Source organism: Pezoporus wallicus, unplaced genomic scaffold (assembly GCF_028554395.1).
Source record: "Pezoporus wallicus isolate ANWC-B61680 ecotype Strahan unplaced genomic scaffold, APGP_CSIRO_Pwel_v1 contig_7553, whole genome shotgun sequence".
Taxonomy (NCBI): domain Eukaryota; kingdom Metazoa; phylum Chordata; class Aves; order Psittaciformes; family Psittacidae; genus Pezoporus; species Pezoporus wallicus.
The window spans coordinates 1,533,582-1,557,405 of NW_026635101.1; the positions used below are offsets into that span (position 1 = coordinate 1,533,582).

At 37.3% G+C, this 23,824-nt stretch overlaps 1 long non-coding RNA gene across 1 annotated transcript in view; it reads right to left on the bottom strand.

Moving 5' to 3' along the window:
* The window catches only part of LOC130596043 (uncharacterized), a 48,903-nt gene that overhangs the window by 9,949 nt on the left and 15,130 nt on the right, over window positions 1-23,824 (bottom strand). Inside the window, exon 4 of the long non-coding RNA XR_008971449.1 lies at window positions 100-202. This is a non-coding gene — a long non-coding RNA (uncharacterized LOC130596043). The remainder of the gene's footprint in view (window positions 1-99; window positions 203-23,824) is intronic.

The window sequence follows — 23,824 nt, forward strand, 5'->3', positions numbered from 1 at the left end:
TGTTTATTTCTGTGTAAACAATTTGCATTTTCCAACGGATATTTCCTTAATAATTTCCCCATGTCCTACAATAAATGAAGTATAAGTAGAATTACACACCTGGAAGAAGAAATTTCCAGACAGTCAAGCTTGCAGTACCTCTGCTGACTTCAGTGGAATTGTACCAGGAGATAAATTTTGATTCTCCTTCTTCAAACAGAGACTGCTTTTCTGTAACAAAACCATGAAAAACATAAAACAAAGGTAGAATTATTACAGTCATATGAATAACAGAAACAATGTTAAAATTAACTCAATTTGTTAAAGTTTTTCTCAATCATTGCAATATCTTAGCTTTCTAGTCATCATGGAAATTTTTATGTGGAGAAGCAGCATTATACTAGCAGATAAGTAATCCCATGCAGTATCTGCTATTCAAGAAAATGATCTGTATTGCAACACAATTATCTCAGATGACATACTGACTGACTCCTAATTACAACAGATACAGCTAATTACTTTAGTTTATCCTGTAAATAGCTCAGCATGTATCTTTATGAGAATTCAATAATGACACATTGCTCAGTGGGACTGTATATATAAATTGATTCTTAAGTTTTTAATGCATAAAGTTCTTATTTTTCAGTATTTGTAGAAGTTTTCCTTCCTATCTAACTTCTTAGAAACCTAATGATGGTGAATGGAAGAATATTCAGGGGAACTCAAGTGATACAAACTGGTACGGTTGGGATTTTTGGACACTGTTCTCAATACCTAAGGAGGAACAGAACCCTGGAGTCAGATTTGCATCATAACATTTTAAAAAGCTCTCTTCCTCTGTCAGGGACAAGAAAAATGGTAATTTACCAGTCTACTGCAAATACATTTGTTCTGTACAAACTGATCTACTCTTTTCCTCCTCTAGTTTACACCATGGAAAAGCAGCAGTAGGCGAGAGCTGTGTAGCACTTGTGCTACCTGTCTACAGAAGTGAGGAACGAGTAGGAAGCTGCCATGATAGATACAGTTAAGTACCCAAATGCAGTCATAATTTGGTGGAAAATGGATGGAAGCCTGAATCTACTTAAAAACAATTCCTATCTGTGTTGTTTAGATCCTACAGCAAACTGTAGCCTGCCAAGGAATACAATAGGAGACATCAAATGTGTAGCTATCAATTCTGCCCAAAATGTTGATTTCTATGTCTTTTATCCTAATTTCACCTTAAAAAGTAGAAATATATAAAAAAAAAAACAAAAAAGCAAGCAGCTTGTACCACAAAATAGCTTTATTCAAGTAACTTTAAACAGGTTAGTAATATGAAGCAGTATAACATATGTAGTGGACGAATTATGAGACTACAGTGACTTTGGAGTAAGTTTTTTATTCTGAGTCATTACAGAACTTTTAGAATCAACTATCAATTGAACTTTACACAATTGTGCCGTGGCTAAAAGCTCTAAAAATATTCCCTGACTAGTTTCAAGTGTACAGCATCACATTTTCTCCACTCCAAATATGTTTTCAACCAAATAGTCCATCAGTCTCATTTAGGGTCCCCCTTTTTTTACTGGTATCAAGAATTCTCAAAGATTTTTCATCAACCAAAAGTGAGAATAATATAAATGTATTTCACACATATACAAACTCAATTAATTTTAGGTTGCATATTTTATTATAAAGTATAGTTTTGGGTGGGTTTTTTTTTTATAAGAAAAAAATCAAACTTCACCATCTCTTATCAGGATTTTACTCAAGCCAGCAAGGTGATGAAGCATGACTCTAGTATCTTTTCTTGCACTAAAACCTGACTGACAGGAAAGCACGTTTGTGTTTTCTGCTGTGATATATCTGGAAAGTACTTGCAAACAAGTGCTATTCTTCATAAGCATTTTTCATAGTAGTACTTCACTCCAAATGCTGTGGCCAAATTCACATCTTAGTGTGTATTCTGCTTTTCTTCCTGCAGACTGAACATTTCCGTTTTTGCCCAAGTTCTCCTACCTACTGCCAAAAAGCCTGTTGTACATCTCCAGAGACAGCTGTAATTCAGTGGCAAAGAAAGTGATGTAATTTGTAAAATGCTTTATATTCCATTAGGGCAAATAGCAATATATAAGTTGAAGACATTTTGAAACAGCTCCTCAGGTGGTACACACGATGAGGCTGCTTCAGAGAAATTATGGAGACAGGTGGTATAAATCTGCTAGCACCTGCCTCAGTATAATCTCTTGGGTTGAGGATTGATTCTGTTTCACTGAAAAAGGGGAAAATAACCACCTTGATAGAGAACCTGGCAAAAAGACTGTGACTCTGCCTAAATTAGAGTTCTATTTTTGTAATTGCCCCATTCCCCTCTGTCATTAATTAGACCATTAAAGAAGTTGTCTCACATTTAGATGCTCACAGCTGTGGCTTCAAAGCATCTATAAAAACAAAAAGGTGCCAAGCTTTTAAATCCCACTTCACACTTTCTTATGCGTCTTCATATTTGCATAGACCTATGTAAAATCTTCGCTACATAGCCATTAAATAAAAAATACGACTTCTTGCTCAGGAACTTGATGATCACAGGCTGCTTGATGTTGGAGAATATGCCGAGAAACAGCAATAAATGAATATACATACACGCATTCTTACCCTGCTCTTCCTGTCAGAGACATCATTGCAATGTTCTTTGCATTTGGATGATCATCTTTTGACACAGGCATTCAAAGTTAGAACAAAATATGTTTCCTGAAGTACCTGTGCAATAGCACAGGACAGTAATATGTCTCATTATTCTTTACTTCATTAGACACTACAACTCTGTACATTAAACATGAATTGCCACAGGTAGCAACTGCTGTGGCAGCTGTAAGTTTCCACATTTTTTTGACCATTGGCTACCTTCAAAAATATATCAAAATCATTTGGAATTCAGTTAAAAGTTGAAGTAATATGGACTTGCGGTTGTCTTGGAGATTGTTTACCATGCTTTCAGTTCAGATTTCTACAGAAAGTTTGCAATTCAACATTCCATTTATAAACACCAAATTAGCAAGGATCAAGTCTCAACGTGACAAGAGCATAAAAAGGTATCAGTTCTCATGCAAGACTCTGAAGTACAACATCCTAGAAGTGATAGATCACACTGAATTCAGAATATTGAGTTCCTAACGAATCTTTAGATCAGTGAGGTTAAAATCAACCTATAGTTTCTTTGAAATGTCACCTCACCTTTTACTACCCCACTTAGGAAACAACAACTCATTAAGATGACTACCTGAGTCTTGTCTGACTTTACAAGGTATATTTCATGTCTTGTGGTATCATTAAAAAGAATGCTTTTATGGTTTGATTTCTTCATGTAAAATTAATGAAGCTGAAAAGTCACATTGAAAAATTATGTTTACAGAAAGACTGTATGCTAGCACATAAGAAATACATTTTTAAAGACAGAAAAGGGTTAGAATTTATTAAAATGCAGTACCAGCATTCAAGTATAGAAGCAAACATAAATGGAAATTAATATTGGACAGCGAGAGATGAGTAAGAATTAAGATTAAGATATCTCCAGATTTCTGGTGGGAGTTTGTTATTAAAGAAATATTTTTTCCATTCAAGTTGGTGACATGGTATTGTTGAGCTTTGAAATGGTTTTACTTTAATATTTATGATGACATTTTGCTTTAATTTATAATTTCTAATTATTTCAGAATGGCACACAAAAAGGAGGAAAAAAATAAAGCAACTACAACAGGTTTATTTATGAAGTAATCAATTGCTGACTGATATAAATTGTCAGGCAGATTGCTAGCAAATTATTTTAATTATCAATAATTAAACCTATTTTAGAGACTTGGATCACCAGAGGGTTGCCTCTGAATTTTGTAATAGGGGAAACTGTTAGGATTTTCCATCTTCTGGCAAAATTTTCTCAATATAGGAAAAAAAAAGTCATGCAAATTGTGTATGACAAGGATCACTTCAATTTCTCTCTATGCTATTTTTGATACATTGTGCATGTCAACCCATTGTTAGACTTCTTCCATGTTCTGACAGCTACAATGACCATCTCAATGCTTATTTGCTTCTATTACCAATATCTCTATATGAGCTCTTGTCAAGTATTAAGATCTCTTTGTACAAAAATAAGGAAGAAAAAAGGAGAAGAAACAGAACAACCTGTTCTCAGGTTTGTAAAGACTGAGAACAAATCTCAAAGGTTTTGAGGACAGCCCAGATATGCAAAGATTTTTCTTACTGTGTTTTAAAAGTGGTTGTGACAGCTGGCGTGCTTTTTAAAGCTTCTGTGGAGACCCAGTCTCTGACTATAGTGCTCTAGACAGAGTTCAGCAGCTATTACTGATGCTAGTAAATCAGTCAAGGATATGATGTGCTCTACACAACAGTGGGAGAATTTTGTTTTACAATAATGATCTTAAAGACAACAAAAGAAAGAGGGAAAATAAGCAATAATTCCACTTACATTAATAAAAAGTCTAGATTTCTGAAGTCTGGTATCCCACCGGTGTGATGCTCCCAAGGGGAGTCAGAAAAAGGTATTAGGAAGAGGCAGCCAAATGATTTTTCAATGCATCATGATGATGTTTATCCCATATGATTTACGTGTGGTTTCCACATTTTTGTCACAAGATTTCATAATAAGCAAATTTAATCCTGTTGTTTCTACTTTTGTGTACCATGTTGTTACTTATTTCAAGGGAGTCAGCATCAGGTAGGAAATGGTTACCAGGTCTATAGACTACACAGTCTAGCTTGTCTGGTGAGGCTCCTGTTAAGTGAAGTATAGATATCCATCCTGCAGACACTTCCAGCTAGGAAGCAGATTGAGAACCTTAGATCCTCCCCTCAGACTACAACATTAGTCAATATTAGAGTAAGGTGCATAACTGGCCAAATTGCTGTCTTTCTGACTGATTGCAGGAAGTCCCCAAAGGAGACCACACTTTCTCTAGCATATTTATCACTTGAAATTATTTTAGTCATTAATTTCTGCAGGTGACTCTGCAAATCACCAACAAAAATCTTACCTGAGCCTGAACAGAAATGCAGTGTGTATAGTACACAAAGTTCCTTTCACTTGCTTCTAGCAGTATAAATTCTCATTCACCTTAATATCTACAGTCTTGAATTTGCATTTTACTTCTGGCTGTTCTCTGTTATCAAAGTATTTGCAAAGTTGCAGAATAATCCTCTCTCATGTCAAAGTGTCTCGTATCACCTGTCTTGGACTAGAATATTGACATTGCAATAACAAGGTATTCTCATTCGTATCTGTTTCTGGTGAGCACAAGGATTTATTTCACAGCTAGTTTCAAGGAAGAGAAAAGGGGGGGGAAGGAATTGAGAGATGGAGAGTAACCATTAATTGGTGAAGTAACCATTAATTGCTTATAACCATTAACGCACAAAAAAAGCCATTTCATTCAAGATATAATTCGGAGTAGTGATAAAGTACAGAATGTAATGGAGTCCTCTGAGATGTAATATGGGAGGTTTATTTAAAGTAAGTTAGCAAGGAAGTCTGACAAATATATATTGCTTTATGATTGCTTGTGCCTTTGTTCTACATTTGTCCTTCTCTACTACTTCTTATCCTCTGTTAAGATCTTTTTCTAATATTTTGGTACACACTAACCCCAGGAAGGCTCATAAACATCCAAGATTAACCTCAGCCATGCTCTTGCTATCTTCTTTAGAAAAGGAAATTTAGAGAAAGCCTTCAGCTGAAGTGATAGTAGTCTGGTAAAGAGTCATCCCTCGGGAAAACAAGATCAACAGTGAGCAGTGGATCTCTAATCATCAACCAGGTAGCCCATCAGAGGTAGCTGGAAAAGCAGAGAAGATGCAGATGAAACATCTGAAAAGATAGCCTTCATCTTTAAAGAGATAGCTGAATTAAAAGCACATCTGACTGTTAATGAGAAATCCTAAGCAAGTACACTCAAGTCTTTTGCATTAATCCTTCACGTCATCTGTATCTTCCTCTTCAAACATGTTTTACTTCTGTACTTTCCTTTGAACTATAGACCAAAGATACTTCCATATTTACACTTCCATTAATCCTGGTATAGAAAACTCATGTACACTTTCTTCTTTAGCAACCAATATATTGAGTGCTGGCCCTGGGACAGAATACAGATTCTGCTATCAAGTGTCAGGACAGATCAGATGTCACTGACTCACAGTGAACACCCTTGGCCAGACAAAGTAATCTCTGTTTAAGCTATCAAGGGAATAGAAATGGGCAAAATATGAGGTACTTAAAACTGCATTCACATGCATTACTGAAATGTGATCATATCTATTGAATTGTTTGTCCAATAAGCCTGGGTATTTGTAAAATACTTATTTATCATCTGTGCTGAAGAAGGGACATTACCTAAGTGTCAAGCCTTTATACAAATATTAGGATTTTGCAAGAGGCCTCTTTGTGAGATCTACCTTGCTCTAAAAACTTAGTGACATTCTGCCCCCTAATATTTTTGCTGCACACTGAAGGAAATCCACTATGTTGATGAACTTCTCTTCTTTTGATCTCTGGTGCCAGAAATTTGCATAACAACTAGGTTAATGAGGAGACCAAGGGCCTACGGAGACAAGCAGGCAGACAGACTGGCAGATACGGCAATTCTCACATTAAAGCCCTCAAAAGATTTGACAGCAGTAAGAAACAGTCTGGCTTTCTTTGAGCATACCTCCAGACCTCTATTTCCACTGCTATTCACATATGAGCTTAAACACTGAAGCACAAGTAGAACTTTTGCATGCATTCTCCATATCCCATAAAAAACAAATCCTGCACTGGCAGACATGAGGGAGACTGAAGGCATACCCCAGATTATTATTTAAGAAAAGTATGTCTTTCAGTGGAGCATTTGAAAAGGAAAATAATAAATAACCTGTTTCTATAGGGCAAAATACACAATGTGCCATAACTATAACTTTCATAATTTTTCATATATAATTTTTGAAGGAAGCCAAACTGTTTAATAAAGGGAGTTGGACAATGATGGAACAGAGCCCAGTTTCATTTCAAGTCTTTACATCTTGTAAAAGAAAGGATTCCTTTTGATTTTTCTTAAAAAAAAACAAACACATCACTTGTGTTTTGTGAGCCACTCCCCGCCCCCCCCCCCCCCGCCTTCCTCCCTCCACTCCTGGAGGGATGGGGAGGAGAATCAAAAGAATGTAACTCCCATGGGTTGAGATAAGAGCAGTTTAGTAACTAAGGTATAACACAGATCACTACTGCTACCACCAATAATAACAATGATAAGGGAAATAAGAAGGGAAGAGAATACAACTGCTCACCACCTGCTGCCCAACACCCAGCCCGACTGAGCAGCAATCTAGCCCTTCCAGGTAACTGCCCCCAGTTTATATACTGGGCATGACGTGCTGTGGTATGGAATACCCCTTTGATCAGTTTGGGTCAGGTGTCCTGTCTCTGCTTCCTCCCAGCTTCCCCTCCTCCCTGGCAGAGCACGAGGCTCAGAAAGCCCTTGGTCAGAGTAAACACTACTGAGCAACAACTAAAAACATCGGTGTTATCAGCGCTGTTCCCAGGCTGAAAGTCAAAACCACAGCACTGCACCAGCTACTAAGAAGGAGAAAAATGACTGCTACTGGTGAACCCAGGACACTGCTTTAGTCATCAGTGAGGTTAGTAGGAATTGCTCCTGAGCAACAAATTTCCTCAGCATTTTGATAGTAAAATAATTTGTCAGTTATTTGAAACCAGTCTTTCACTAGACATACAGCTGGTAACATGATTTACTTCAGACAATTCTATGGGTAGAGAGAATATTTTGATTCAGGTTCTCATACACTTAAGCACCTGCAAGGCAGACAGAAATATTTTCTTTCCCAATAAAAATGCATCACACAAGGTAATTTAGACTTCTCTCATTTCTGTGTCAAGATGTGCTTAGGCCAGTTTTGAACCATTAAAGTTCTAACCATTAAAGTACAACGTTTTCAGTAGAGTTGACAACAATGATAAATATAATCTGTCTCATTAAAGACCATGTGAGCTTCTTATTTCACATCAGTTGATATGAAGCCTGGGACTATAAAAAAGAAGAAAATTACTGCAGTCCTTATTTTGTAATTTTTTGGTTTTACACTGCTCCAGATTCCTTCAATACAACTTATTAATGGTTAAATGTTTAATAAGCACAACATATTTCATGAACAGCAGTAAATGGACATGAAACAGCTTCATTGTCAATGAACAATCCATCCCAAATGATAAGCACAATTCAACTACATTCTGAAACCCGAGCAACTCATTTGAAATCAATGGAACTACACTGTCAGAGAAAAATACTGTTCATGGAAGAAACGTGCCTTTTATTCTTTCTTTTCCAGGATATGTGAGTGCACTTGGAGATCTTGGAAGAAGGGAATAATGAAATAACTCTCTACTGCTGAACAGGTTATTAACAGAATCTCAACTTACTGAATTACCTTACTGAAAACAAGGATTTTATATCCAAGTGGGGCTTGCCAGTTGGCATCTGCTACATTTTTACAAGTATTTCTTGTCTAATACACATATAAATATGAAATTACTTGATTTTAGAAACTTGGTAAATAAAAATATAAACAATTCTAAACCCATGAAAAGTGTTACAAAGGTTCATGAAGCAAATAAGCAAGTATCAACTAAACCCACAAAATAGTCTCAATCCAAACTGCGGTGCGACCTGTTGTACTGGGCAACCAACATTATTTCTCATGACAGTTATCATATGCCCTTTGCTTACTGTTTTATTTCAGTGAAAATGTTTTATTTCTCTGGCTCAAATTCTTGCAATCACAGACAAGGCCAGGTTGGACAGAGACTTAGAGGACATGGTCTAGGGTAAGGCAGGGACTGCCCGTGGCAGGGAGCTTGGAACTAGATGATCTTAAGGCCCTTTCCAACCCTATGTATTCTAAGATTCTATTATTGCCCATTTTCCCTTTCCACATCAGACCTAGCAGTAGTATACTGACTACTTTGTAGATGAGAGGTATAAAAGTTTATCTGAGATGAAACTTTGAATGCACAAAAGTTGAGCTGTCTAAAATTGTTACCTTCTCTGGAGGTCTTGGAGCAGGTCTCACAGATCACCTCCACAGGTTTTTAAAGCGTATCTTTGTTTTTCAGACTGAGGTGTCATCTTGGAGTCTCTTAACGCTAAGATAAACAGGGAAAAATGATAGAAGAGATTTTGATAGTTTGCCCTTAAAACTCAACATTTTAATATGTTATCTGAAACTTTTTAAAGGGTGTTCAGATGTTATTCTAAAATGAAAAATTTTAGGCTGAAGAAAGTCTTGGTCCTGCAATGATACATTACATGCTTAGCTCTCCATGTTTTGGGACATTTCACTGAAATCAATAGGACAATTCACAGGGCAAGGTTGAATTTACAGGTAAGTCTCTGTCAATTTAGGCCTCTAAATAAACTGAATACAGTTTGGGTGGGGATTTGGGTGTTTTTTGTTGTTGTTTTGGTGGGTTTTTTTGTGACTTTCTTTATTTTTCACTTATCCTTTCTCCTGTTTTATTCTTTTCAATAATTAGTAAGTAGTCTGCTTCAGACCTGACTGGGTAGATTAGAGTCCTATGGGATATTGTTCAAGTAGGATTGGCAGATTTCTCAGTTAATCGAACCCAAACAAGCATATTTAGTCATTGAAACTGTTTTTACAAGACTGTATATTTATTACTGAAGTCTTCTATCTCAAATGCAATTCCACTAGCCACTGGACAAGAACAAAATACAACTAAAGTCGATCACAAGGGAGAGAGATTCATTGGTCCTGTGTTCCTGTTGTAGTTCTGTTCTTTACACTCTGTAGAGTGATGAAGTACAACTAAAACTTATTCAACAACACGTATCAGTGTCATTGCTGGATAATGTTACGGAATAGCTTTATAGCCTGATTCTGGCCCAGATATATTCAGACAGGAGTCTCCCTCTGAGATGCATCCCACAGAAAAAGGATTCAAGTTTCTTCTGCTCAGGTCATACTAGTACTCCTTTTGCAAGGTACAAATCTATATCCACAAGGCAAATCAGCTGGTCAAAAATTTTAAAAGCATTATGTTTTTAATTAAACACTTTGATTGATCCATTCACAGAATTTACTCTATTACTTTGACCAAGGCTAGATGATGAGATTAAAAATGGTGGTAACTGAAATAATTCAAATGTCTCCATCTCTTAAGTTGTCAGCATGGCTTTAAAAGATGCAACTTGTTAGTTAACTGCTAAAAACTGTCTTTTGGGTTGCATCCATAGAACTTATTCCTCTTGCAATTAAGAAACCTAGAAGACTTATCGGGGCATAGACGTGTTCAATGAATCTTTTCTCTGAATAAAAATATAACTTTTCCTGAAGCACCGGTCAGATAATTGCTATCTGTCAGGAAGCAGCAAGAACAGGCTGCTCCTGAGGGGAAGATGACTCCAGCTAAGGCAGTGCCCTACCAATGGAGCACAGACTACCTGAGCCATGTGGGCAAAGTCAGGCAGCAGCAGCAAGTTCCATTGACAGCCCCAGGCCTTGCAAGAGGATGAACTGTGGCCAAAGTGCAGCCAAGAACAAAAGAAGGCTTGGCCAGAGATGAGGCTGGAGACAAGACTACTAGAGACATCTAACGGGTCTGTTGAAGAAAGAAGCTCTTTAGGGCATGGGTGAGATGCATCCAGGGTCAAGGCCAGAAACCAGCACTTCTATAGCATAGTTTAGGGAAGAAACAGCTCCCTGGTCTGGGCTTAAATGGAGCCCTATGGCAGTAGGTGTGGATGGGACTCCCATGTACATCTTATCAGGGCCATTAAGACTTATCAGTGGCCTAACAGTATCATTCTTTTCTAGGTTCAACTGCAGAAGAGTATGTGGGCTCAAACAAAGCTATCAGATTAAAATATGATAAATGAATATATTAAAAGAAACTTATGCTCACTGTTCTAGTAGCCCCTGAAAATCTGATCATGCGAACTAAATACAGGGGAAATAAATGCTTGCTGGTGATATGTTTGCTCCAACTTGTTTATATTCATTTTATATGCTTGCCTCTTGCAAATATTAGGAGGAAGAATTTTTATTTCTTGGAAAGTTTCCAGCAAGCATATTTCATTGTAGTACAGAGATAGCTGAAAATAACATTTTAGAAGATGAAACAGAGCGAGAAAGCATTACTGCTTAAGCTGCTAATTAAAGCTATAGAAAGACCCCAAATTTTAACTCCTTTCTTTGCAGAAAGATCTGAGTTAGTTCATAATCAAGTAGAGATGTTACTAAGCATGTTTCTTCAATATATTACTAATATTTAGCTGATTAACACTTCTACTGAATTTGATCTACAGGCATACCTGTGGCACATACAGAAGTGTCAGAAAAGGCTTACATAGTTCTTTATAACGTAAGGACTTCTTACATTATTGAATGAAGGCCTGGGTCACGCTCTCCAATAAAGTTAATAGAAAACTTACATGAGTGATGGAAAATATTAGTCTTCTAAAACTAGGCAGAAAGCAGGGCTGAAAAGATATTCCTCTTCCCAGACGTTATGCAAGATCAAAATCTAAAATAATGCTGCGCATAGCCTAAGAAAAATGTGTAAGAACACTCCCTACTATCTGGGAGTTACATTCTTCTCAAAATGTTCCAGTGATGTTAGTAGTTTGGCAACACCTCTAGCTATTATACCAAGAATTATACTCCTAATCGATACAAGGTAGTTATTGATAGAGCTTCTTACTGGGGAGACAGCAGAAAGAATCACAAAAAATAGGTTGTCATTAGAGCTGATTATTAAGCTAACAGGGGAAAAAATATTAAAAACAGATGAGATTGGGATTTTCTATTGAGCTAGATTCCTAAATTCTACTGAAATGAATTAGTTTATAACTAGCTTATGCTCGCCTGAAAATTGTATTAGTGCTAGTCCTATGGCATTTACATGGAAATAACCAAAACCTGTAAGAATACAGAAAACCAAAATTAATCTTTATGCTACTGTAAGCTCCAAAGAATTCTTTCCAAGGGCTATATTGATTTTTGCATTTTTTCCTTAAAGGTATTCTCAAACTTTTGGAGCCATAACTATGATATCTCAAAAAATAACCAGCCCAGATGCTATGTGAAAAGTTTTTCTACTGCATGATGCTCAAATCCTTTGTTAATTACTTGCCAAAGCTTCTGGTAAAACTTCTTTATCTCTTTTCCTTTTTAGGGAAATCCTTGTCAATTTTTTGTTCTACCTGTTTAGTATGAAGAATAACTTTGCCCAGGAAGCTCAAATTTCCTGGGAATCATGTCTGGTGTCGAAAAAAAAAAAAAACACAACGCAAAAAAACCCAAAAACAACCAAACCAAAAAAATGAACCAAAACCACCAAAACAACCCAACAAACCAATTCCTTTGTTATTTTTCTGTTTTGTTTAGTTTTGTTGTTACTTTACTTTAAAGATGTTTAAAGCCAGCGTAACTCTTATTGTTAGCCTAGCCTTTCTTTCCTCCTACCTACCTAACTTGTTTTAATGCTAGCAGCCCAACTACCTGTCACTTCAGTTTAACAAAAGACACCTGAACAAAGTGTATTTTAACTAAGCCATGCTTACCTCCTTCCTCCAGCTGCTCTTGAGTCCCACAGCACATTGTTTTGCTCAAGTGTTCTGCCTCTCAAGTCAGACTTTAATTGGCAATTGGAGATTCAGACTCAACAAGAAAAAATAGCTGGCAAGACAATATCTAGCGGTTTTGCTGTTTCATACTGCAGGGTATGTAAATCCTAATGCATTTAACACAGTTTTAACAATAAGAAAACCTTAAGAAATCAAAATAAATCATTTATGGAAGAGGAAATGGATGAAAAAGCAAAGAGTGCTCTGCTTAACAACTGACTTGTGTAGCTTTAGTGAGAGAATTTATTGGTAAGCACTACCATAAAGAGGGGAAGGCACTGAGAACTCAACCAGCAAAGCCTCTCAGTCATCATGGGGTGGAAAGGAAATCTGTACTGAAGAAAGAGTCAAAATGCCACAAACTCCTCCCAAAAACTAAGAGAGCACTAACGCAAATTATCCATACCAGGTCTAATAACACATTATGGTCTGACCTGGTCTTCTTCACAATCGAGTCACAGAAGGAGACCCTCAGACTTTAGTTCACAGAATAAAACCATTAGCATTACTGCCTCTCCTTTGTAGCAGCTGCAGCTCTTTCCACTGGCAGCAAAGCTCTAGTAGAGATGAGGGAGGAAATAACTGTGCTCCCCTCCTGGCAGCTCAGCAGCTGTAATGAATAGGCTCTCTGGGAAGTAAGGTTGTTCTCACTGTCAGTGAGATTACTCTTCAGAGATACACTAATTAACCATTGGAAGCTTGCATGAAGATTAGTCTTTAACCCCCACATAATTACTTTACTCCTGGGTTGTCTGAAAGAGGCCAAGAAGGGGCCACAGAGGACTGCCCTCTTTTTCATCTACCATGGAAAATGTGTTCTTAGGTTCTCACTGCATGCAAAGTGCCAGCTCTTCCTAGACCCACCTCTTTGTGAAAATCATCATATAAAGCTGGGGTTTCATAAAAAAGGATGAAGAACCAGAGTGGCCAGCTAAAGCAGCTCTTGGATGAAGATTGTGAGAAGCAAGAATCTCTGAGAATGCTCCTTGCTACGCCTAAAACAGTGCTGGGGAGCAACAACAGACAGTAACATATGGAAGAGTGACTGCTGCTCACAATGGAGACACCCTGGGTTCCTGGTGGCATTTTGGTTCCAGCTACCCAAGAATTCCACAACCCAGTGCTACAGGAGGTTGAGGAATGGAGAACTACAAAAGACAGACTTTACTATCACAGTGCAACATTACAGGTCTTTGAGCAGGAAATGAACAGTGTCTAGACAAAGGAGGCAGAATAGAGACTTACTAGACCATGTTGTTCCTCTACTTGTGTCCAGCTTTCAGCTTACTTTTTTAGTCAATCTGACACTGACAGAAGATTACATGTATCATGCTGTCTCCTCAGGAAGTTTTAGTAACTACCTTTAACAGCCTTCAGATATATGTAAAGATCATGGAAAAGTGCAACCAGTCGACAAATCAGTGCATCTGGCAATGGCGCATTTATGGCAGAGCCTACAATAGTGAAATATTAATGACTGAAGCCACATTGGGCTACTGAGTTTTGAATTGGACCTTGAAAACGCTACTTAGGAATTCTTGGGATTCAAATAAAGGCTTAAATTGGAGAATTGAAAGGAGGCAATAAGCTAATCAAATTTATGAATTATTTAAAGGTTGGGAAATGAAACATTAAGTATATTTCAGGAAAGGAATAATAATATGAGCTTGATAAATTGAAAAAATAGACTGGCATCAATCATGTAGTTGATAAAAATATACACAGGCACAAATAGAGACAAATAATGAGATGTAAAGAAACAGCAGAAAACAGAGGATAACTATCTCAACTTCAAAACAGGCAACAAGAAAGCAAATGCAAGGCTTGAATAGTATTACTAGGATATTATATGTAAAATCAGCAATTAGTATATTTCCCTATATTTTATACTGTTAAGGACCCAGCTTCAACATTTTCATCACACATCAAAAAGAGAATGAACAAAGTGAGAGAGTTCACAACCTTGAATGACAGAGAGTGATTAAAAGTTAGGAAAGTGAAGCTGATGATAAAAAAGCTTGCTTAGACTCAAGAAAAGATAGCTCAGGGAAGACATAATTGTCAGGAAGTAACAATACGGATGTTATAAAAAGACAGGCATCGATTATTCTGACTTCTCAGTGAGGACAAGAACAAAATAGAATGTGTTTAACTGAAACTGCAACACAAATAGTCTGTTTAAACATTAGGAAAAACAACTGTCAAATGTCAAAAAGTTAGCATAGTGCTAGACATTATGGAAAAAAAAGGTCATATATCTACCCAGAGCCATGGAAAGAAGCCTAAATATCAAACAAATTCTATGTAGGCATTCTCAGGAGATTGCTATTGTCATGTCCTTACCATAAGATTCCAGGTTGCCCAGGGAAGTTGTGAATGCTCCATCCCATAAAAACCCAAAAGCTGGTTCTGCAATACGGAAGAAGAATTCTGTGTGAAAAGTTGTATACTCTCAGTACCTACAGAGTTGTCCATATATTGTACCAAGCTTAGAAATTTATCAGGCACAAAAGCAGAACAGAAAATAAGGACGTATGTCACACATGTCAGCTATTTAATACTGTACTTTGTCCCACTAAGTATCCTACTCCAAAAATAATGACATCCCCAGCAATACATGAATTGTTCTCTCAGCACTTTTTCCTAATCTTAAATCTCTGCTCAGTGGAAGTGAAAACGCTGCCAATTTTTTTCTGCAGATTCATAAAGAATGAGGATTAGCAAAGCATCAGGTAAGAAGGTTATACTGTACTTTCTGAGATATCAGAAAGGACCATCTGCCATGCTTTGCATAGCTACAAGATGGGTTTTGGCAACAATTACCCAGATGAATGTTAGAAGTCCAATTATAATGCTAACCATTATTTCACTTATGACTTCCACATAGTAACATGTCTCCACTCTTTTTTCATAACTGTAAAAACGTTTCACGGACATTCTGGTTTTATCATGCATATTAATAATCATAAAACAAATATAGGGAAATATTCAGAAGCAACAGAATGTTACCTGAAAGATTAAAGTTCAGTTTACTTATCATTATCTATGCAACTGTTAGAGAAGTAACTATTTATTATTGAATGGAATACTGAAACCATAAATTCTGCTGCTGAGATCAAGGGGATTTTTTCAGTTAATCAGAAATCCTTATTTTTATGAATATTTAACAAGGCATGGCTAGCTTTGTTGTAAACTACTTCATGCTGAACAGCAGATAAAATTCATCCAGTTGAGCTCTATATAGAGGTCTTATGCAACATACAGGTGCCAGCAAAAATACACACTATTGAGGACCAAACAAGGTAAAATACTTAGGACAAGTTAGGCAGTTGAAGAAATGACTTGCAGAAAGCTATTAACTAAATTCTTTTACTTGCTGATAGCATCAAAGATTTACTTCATCTCATGTAAATTTGAACTGGTTTAGTCATCAAATAAGCCTATTTCTCTTTAGCATCTCAAACTCCCATGTCATACTTTCCTACAGAAAATGAAGAACACATCTGTTGTACCTACCAGGCTAATTTAGGCAGTATTTCATTTCACAGAATTTGCAGGTTTAGCCAAGGTTTGTTGAAATGCAACAGAAAATACGCAAAGATGACTACTTGCCAAGAGCAAGATTTCTGCTTTGTCCAGAGGCTGACAAATTTCAGAAGCCTCACATCTGTTGTCACCATGCAATGACAGGTCAGAGGGAGGGAGAGAGGTCTTTGTTTTTGCATGATCTCAAGTATGGACATGGATGCGTATGTTCAGTTCTAGCAAGAACAGTGGCAAAAGCAGTACACTGGAAATCATGTGCATGTGTGCATGCATTTGCAGAACCAGATTCTGAGGAAGGACAGCATATTTCATGAATCTGAGTCATTGGAGCAAAAGCATTTTCTCTGCAAAATTCTTCACCCAAAGAGTAAGGATATTTTTTCTTAAGACATCTGGGAAATAAACATTCAGAAGGTACAAATGCAAGTTAAAACATTATTCAACAGCAGAGTACGGGAATAACAGTAAACTAGAGCACTATTTTGTGTTTCTTCTTGTTTTCTGATCACCTCAGAAGGCAGCTGACAACAGTGAATCAGGAGTGTAAGAAATCAGGAAGGACAAGTGGCTTAATGTATATTACTGAGGAAAAAGAAGTATTATTGGTGGAGATATAAGGCAAACACAAGCTAAGAGGCCAATATGAAAATAATCAGATCAGTGAACTCCTTGACACAAAAAGGTCTGGACATGGAGCTAAGACACTGTCTCTGATATAGCAGTTCTAGTAATTCAGATGAGGCTTCTGTGATTAGGCATCTACTGGGATTATGAACAAAATCAAAGTATCTGATAGAATCCATGCTGGTGAACTTTAACCAACATCTGATTTTATTCAGCTCAGCTAGCAGCTTGTCACAAAACAGGCCAGTAATGCAACCCACCCGACTCTAAAAGCAGATGGCTCTTCTTAGGAAAACAGGATATAACCAAATGTTCTGTTTATTATTCAATATAGTGCTAGCAAAAACAAAAACAGAACAAAAAAGTTGTATTCATTCTTTCTACTTCCCCTTCACCAATATTTGATGTGCCCTAAGAGTGAACATTGTGGTCCTCATAACAATATCCTCACATCTTTAAGGAATTTACTTTAAAAAACATTTCCTATAGTGCAACAAATAAGTATGAAAAATACTAGCAACTTCTCCTCTAAAAGCATAGAAAACTGTTTGCTTGTGAAGCTACCATAGGTGACTTTTTAGTAAGTAACATATAAGAAGTCTGAAAACCAGTAGATGCTGATGGAAATTGTCCAAATACTGTCCTTTCTGATTTTTGACTGTGCACACAAGTTCCACAGTATGACTTATTTGGAAAGGTTACAACAATTTTAAGGTAACTTACCGATTCTGTAATTTATGCCTTATACATTAGAGTCCATATATGAACTGTGCATGTAGGTTCACCTCTACAACCTGTCCATCTTATTTGTTTTGTTTTAATTCAGTCAGGCAGAAAAGGTTTGAATTAACAGCGAACCTGCGGATGTGTGACAGCACATATATTATTCCGATGGAAAAAAAAGTTCACTGACAGGGCTTCACAGCTAAATTTGCTTTCCTTGCTTGCCTCTGTTTAGTCCTATCGCCACTAACTGACAGGTTGGGAACATGAAAAACAAACAAGGAAAAACAAACAGATGAAGATGATTTTTTTTTTCAATTTTATGACTGTTGATGGGTCCTTATTTTTGTTAGAATTAGGTGTTACCTTCATAAAATGCATTTTGTGGGTGAAATTAAGATGCTGTCAGTGACTACAATATTTTCATTCTGTCAAACAAGTGAGAAAGGAAGAAGACCTCTGATCATGATAGAATCCTATTCCATCCAAATACTAAATAAAACAGTGTCAGATGAACACATTACTGAGAGGAATTTTTTTTTAGTTTTAAAATAAAAGTTAATAAATTCTGGACCATTGATTTAACATCATACAGCAAACACCGAGAAAGCCAGCCAGCCACTTTCATCTTGTGATCCACATTCTTTCCTTAGTGTGGAGCTGACTTTCAAAAATCATAGAATCACAGAATAGTTTGGGTTGGAAGGGACCTTCAAAGCTCATCTAGTCCAACCCGCTTGCAATGACCAAGGACATCTTCACCTAGATCAGGTTGTATTTCGTTCAGGATTTCTCAGACCACACAAATTGGCAGCTGCAACAGCAGCTATTTTGATTCATGGCAGAAATCACTATTATGTCTGAGACACAATTTTTGCAAGCACTGTTAAAGCTAAGAAAGCTGAAAAAAATATAGAACTCATTGCTGGCAGCTAGGCACACTGTGCTGATGGCTGCTGAGTCAGGTGCAGCGCTGCTGCCCCAGGCCACCTCTCCAACCATCTCAGACAGCCAGAGCCTGCAATGCAGTCACTGCCTTTATCTGCTCCTGTCAAAACACTCTGGGTTAGCACAAATGCTGCCAATAGTAGCCTTTTGATTGGATTTTGTTAAAACCAAGCCTGTTTTTGTGGAGCTGAGCTACAGAGGTACTATAACATCTGTAAATCTGACAGCAGACCATGGATGTAGGCTGGGGAGGGCATGGGCAGCCTCAAGGGTGTTATCTCTTAACTTGACTCAGCTGCAACTGTACAGATGGTCATATCCTAGAATCATAGAGTCAGCTAGGTTGGAAAAGACCTTTAAGATCATCAAGTCCAACTCTTCCCCCAGCACTGCCAAGGCCACCACTAAATCATGTCACTGTGGGCCTTGTCTACGTAGTTTTTGAACATTTTCCCAAGTGTGAGTATTTCAGACCCATAAAATCTTGCTCTTATAAAAACCAGTATAGATGGGGTAACTGAAGAACTGGGAGCTTGAAAACAATATTTAAATACAAACAAGTACCTAAAACCTTAAATTACCATTATATATATGTATATACACTTGTACTTTTCTGCTGATCTCTGCATTTCTTTATAACCCCCTGCTCATTTCTCTCTCCCCCACCCCTTTTTTTATTCCAATGGCAGAAAACAAAAAAAAAACAAACACAACAACAAAAGAAACCCACAATAAACAAAACAAAACAACAAAAAACACTCCCCCCCAAAAAAACAAACAAACAAAAAAAGCCTCATAATTCCTGAGATTGGCCATCAGAAGTATTTTTCACCCCAGCATCCCTTTCTCAAAAAAACAGAGAAATTTCCCTTCTAATGCAGCTCATCAAACATAGGATCAAGCAAAGACAGATAGGAGATACAGGTTTGGATCACTTGAGGCTAAGGGGGATAAAAAACTAGAGCTGCCTTTGCCTGAGTGACAGGGCTCTAAAAATGGACTCATATTTTTCAAGAGAAAGCTGAGAAAGACAACCAGATCCACAGGGTCACCTACACAACCACAGCTGTTACAATCTGCCAATTCCAATCTCATGAACACTGAGATTTGTGAAAGAGGTGGAATTTCGGATCTGTTCCTTCTAGCTTGTCTTCTAAATACCTCTTTTTGGTGCACCATTCTCATGACCCCCGTTTTCAAGTGTCTGCTCTTTCCATGTGTATATATTACATAAAGGTGGATGCTGTAATCTTGTGAATTCTGATACAGAATATCAGTATGGCTGTATTAAAATAGCCCCTACAGAAATTATCTGACAACTACGTAATTACTAAAACATGCAAAATCTACAAAACTTAATACTTCAAAATTAAAATGGAACCATGGCCTTGAGTAAAGAGTTTTTTCCCTACCATGACATCCCCTGGAAATTTTAAAATTCCATATAAAGATCCTAATTCTGCAACCAGCTTCATAACTTTGTCAGCCTTAGAAACTTGCCTTATTGTCATTAAACTTGAAATACAATTCCACAAAATACTCTACATAAAGCTGGTGCTGAGTAATAAAAGAATTTTTGTTCTGTTTTCCAAGATCTTATTCTTCATCTTTCTTCTGTTTAGAAATTTAGAACATGGGACTCAATTTGGGAGGCCAGGTCTACTGGAGGCTGACAAGGGGAAGTGTTCTGGTAGGCGGCTTGCCAGCATCATTCCATCCCAACACACCCAATCAGTTGCCAGTACCTATAATAAATGGAGTATCTGAAGGGGGCCTATAAGGATGCTGGGAAGAGACTCTTCATTAGGGACTGTAATGGTAGGAGAAGGGGTAATGGGTTAAAACTTAAATGGGAAGTTTAGATTGGATATAAGGAGGAAGTTCTTTACTGCGAGAGTGGTAAGGTACTGGAATGGGTTGCCCAAGGAAATTGTGAATGCTCCTTCCCTGATGGTGTTCAAGGCTGGGTTGGACAGAGCCTTGGGTGACATGGATTAGTGTGAGGTGTCCCTGACCATTGCAAGGGAGTTGGAACTTGAAAATCTTAAGGTCCTTTCCAACTCTTAACTATTCTATGATTCTATAAACTATGTGAAATCTGAATACCAACATTATGAATTCAAGTTTTCCTTAAATGTGTAGCCCAATTAAATATTGTGGTTTTTTTCAGGTTGTTTATTATGAATCCAAGTGTGCTATCAGCTAAATCTGATGAGAAACACAGATGTTCTGAACTTTCAATTAATATCTCAGGTGACTGCTGAACTGCAAACAACTTCATTTGCTGCACCATAACCCCAGTGGAATAAAATTTTCCCTGATAAATATATTACTCAAAGTCAAAACATAACTTCCTAATTTCAGCTGAGGACACTATAAAATGCCTATGACAGTGAGCTGAGAATTAATAAAATATCTGTTGAAGAGATTCACTTCTGTTTTCTGAATTTTGAGGTTGCTAGGTGGTGAAAAATAAGTTGATTGAATCAATAGAAAATGCTTATGGGGAACTATGAAATGTATTGCAGGGTGCAATTCTTTGAACATGAATTAGCATATTGTTATGAGAACGAAGTCATTTTATAGAATTACAGGGCTGAAGATTTGATAAAAAACTTACTATCAGAAGTCGTGAGCATGAAAATTATTCTGGAGACACTTAATGGTTAGTAAAGAAAAGCAAAAAATAACTGAGAATAACAAAAAAGGAGAATACTGGAGAAGACGTAAGAAACCAACTAGCCAAGCTGCATTTCAGATCTAGAAAAATTGCAACTGAAACCTGTTTTGATGCAATTAGGGTAAAATGCTGTTAAGAATATGTACTTACACAGGTATAGGCAAAAGGAAAAGAACATTTCTTTGCTTAAAAAGCTTCACCAGCTACCTAATTAGAGGATCCTTACAATACTTCTTGAGAATATGAATACAGTCTCAATGGCAGAGATCAATGTAATTCACCAAACTACCATTAACAGAAGCAGAGCACTGTATATTTCCCAGGCATTATAACATGAAACTCCTAAAAGAACCACTACGCTTTGTTTAATTTTTGTTATATAAAAGCCTAAATAGCTCAGTGCAATGACCAAGCCGTACTTTTATACTCTGAAGGAGTCAGCAGCAGTGGCAGTTACTGCCACCTTTCTAAAGCAATACTGCCTTGGGTATATTGTTTTTGTCTTAAAGTAACATTTCCTTAAAGCAAAGAATCATCATGCAAAGGGACTGTAGCATTAATGAAAATCAAGCTACATGGGACAGCACTGGAGAAAATGGAATACCACAGAGCAGTAAGTGCAAATGAAATGCAAAAACCATTTGTAGTAACTTACCTTTTAGCTTAGGAACAATTATAGGGACCTCTCTGGGAACCAGAGGAAAAGCAGAAAATGCAGGCCTGAAAACAATGCACAGATCTGAATTCTACTCAGCAAAATCTGCCAGAAAGTAAAGTATGTCTATGGGAAACTTCTAACCAGATGTCAGCTATTAAATAACAAGCATTAATGTGACAGACAATACTGAATCTCAGATACTGTGACATGTAGGATGAAAAAGCAGGATTCTCATTCTCCATTTACTGGAGCACTGCAATAGTGGCAAAGACCATGGGCACGGATTACCTCTGAAGTTTCTATGAGACATATCCTGTCTATCTGTTCCACATAGCTCAAGGCCACTTGGCAGTAGTTTCTTGAAGGAAAATCTGGCCTCATTCTGTGCCTTTGCCTTGATAAACACTAGTTGCTTGATTTTTTATGGGGTTTCTTTATGCCACAGCTTAACTTCAGAACAGCACTGGGATGCCTCCCAGGAATATGCTTTTTTCTTTGTTAGCTCTCTCAGCCTTTGGCAGGTTTTTGGGCATCCCACTGGCTACTAGTAAGATCAGACTGAAACAGCTCCTGCGCTTCAGCTGTCCTTTTCTTTTGCCTAGCTTCTTTCAGATTATTTGTGCGCACTGTCAAAACAGTTTATGCCAATAGGCTTAAAACACTTGCCCATGCAGTCACAGATTAAGTATTTGTTAACCCCGGGGAAATTTCACGCCAACACATAAGTGCAGTTCCACTCCACTGGCATTAGTAACACTGAGAATTTAGCACAGTTAGGCTTTTTTTGAGAGTATGGGTCAGGGCATAAAGCAAACAGGAAGCTGTGTGAATGCAGTTTGCATGTTAACAAACCAAGACAAGCAGTCCCAGGACTGGGATGTTATGTTCTGCCTCTCTGCAGGACTTATTAGCCCCGGGAAAGCCCAGCGCTAAACTGCATCTACCTCTTCTCCAGAGACTGTAAGGAAGAGCCTGCAGCTTTCTGAAAACCACCAGGTAAATACTCTGTTGAATAAAGTCTATGTAGTAAGAGATGCTTAAGTTAGCTCAGAGTTCCAGACGCTGATCTTGCTTCTGGACATCTGGTAATCATGGGGATTTCCTTGAAAATTCTTATAGTTTGAACATGGCTTAGGGCAGGTGGCTAAATCAACTTTCCCACAATGACCAAAACCTGTCATGGAGACAAACAGTAAAGATCCTGATCTATCCAGTACTACTCAGTATAAAGGTAGCAAATTCTGGACTAAAAGACCACTGAATAGTGACATCAAAATTGAGCTGAAATTAAGTTCTGGGCTCACTTAACATAAAGCTGTTTGAAGAAAGCTGCTTTTCTAGCCACTTCTCTACTGGATGTTACTTGAACCATGATCAAAAGTGAAAAGTTGTTTACACCAGGTACCATTAAGTATAATCAATGAAAGGTAATGTATGGTCATATGGGAGTTGAAATCGTAGCCACAGATTCCTTTTTTCTTCATTATTCATTAGAACTAGGCAAAATTAAATTCCAGGCATCACTATAAAGGCTATGTCATAGTTTGTATAACTTTGTTTATGCTTTTGAAGAGTTACTGTTCCATAATATTCACTGTTTTGAATAAGAAGCCTTGTATGACATTTTCAGGAGGTCCTCAGCTGGCCTTTGGCATCCAAGAAAGCTAGCACCACTTTAATAGCACCATGTCCTTTCTCAGGGTTCTGTTCTAAAGGCTGGTAGTAATATCTGCTTCTGCCTGCTTTACAGTTCTGTCCAGTAATTTCATGTCTTCTGAATGGGATAATAAAAAAAAAAAAACTGATAGCACTAAACTGTTTTTATTTCCTCTCATACAGATGCTTATTTAGTGACAGTTAAAAAAAAAGTCTTCAACCACCTATAGTACATAGAGCTGTGTAACTCTGAAAACACCTTTGTAAAGGATCTATAACAGAAAAAAGTGTGCTGCATCGGGGAGATTGTCCAGT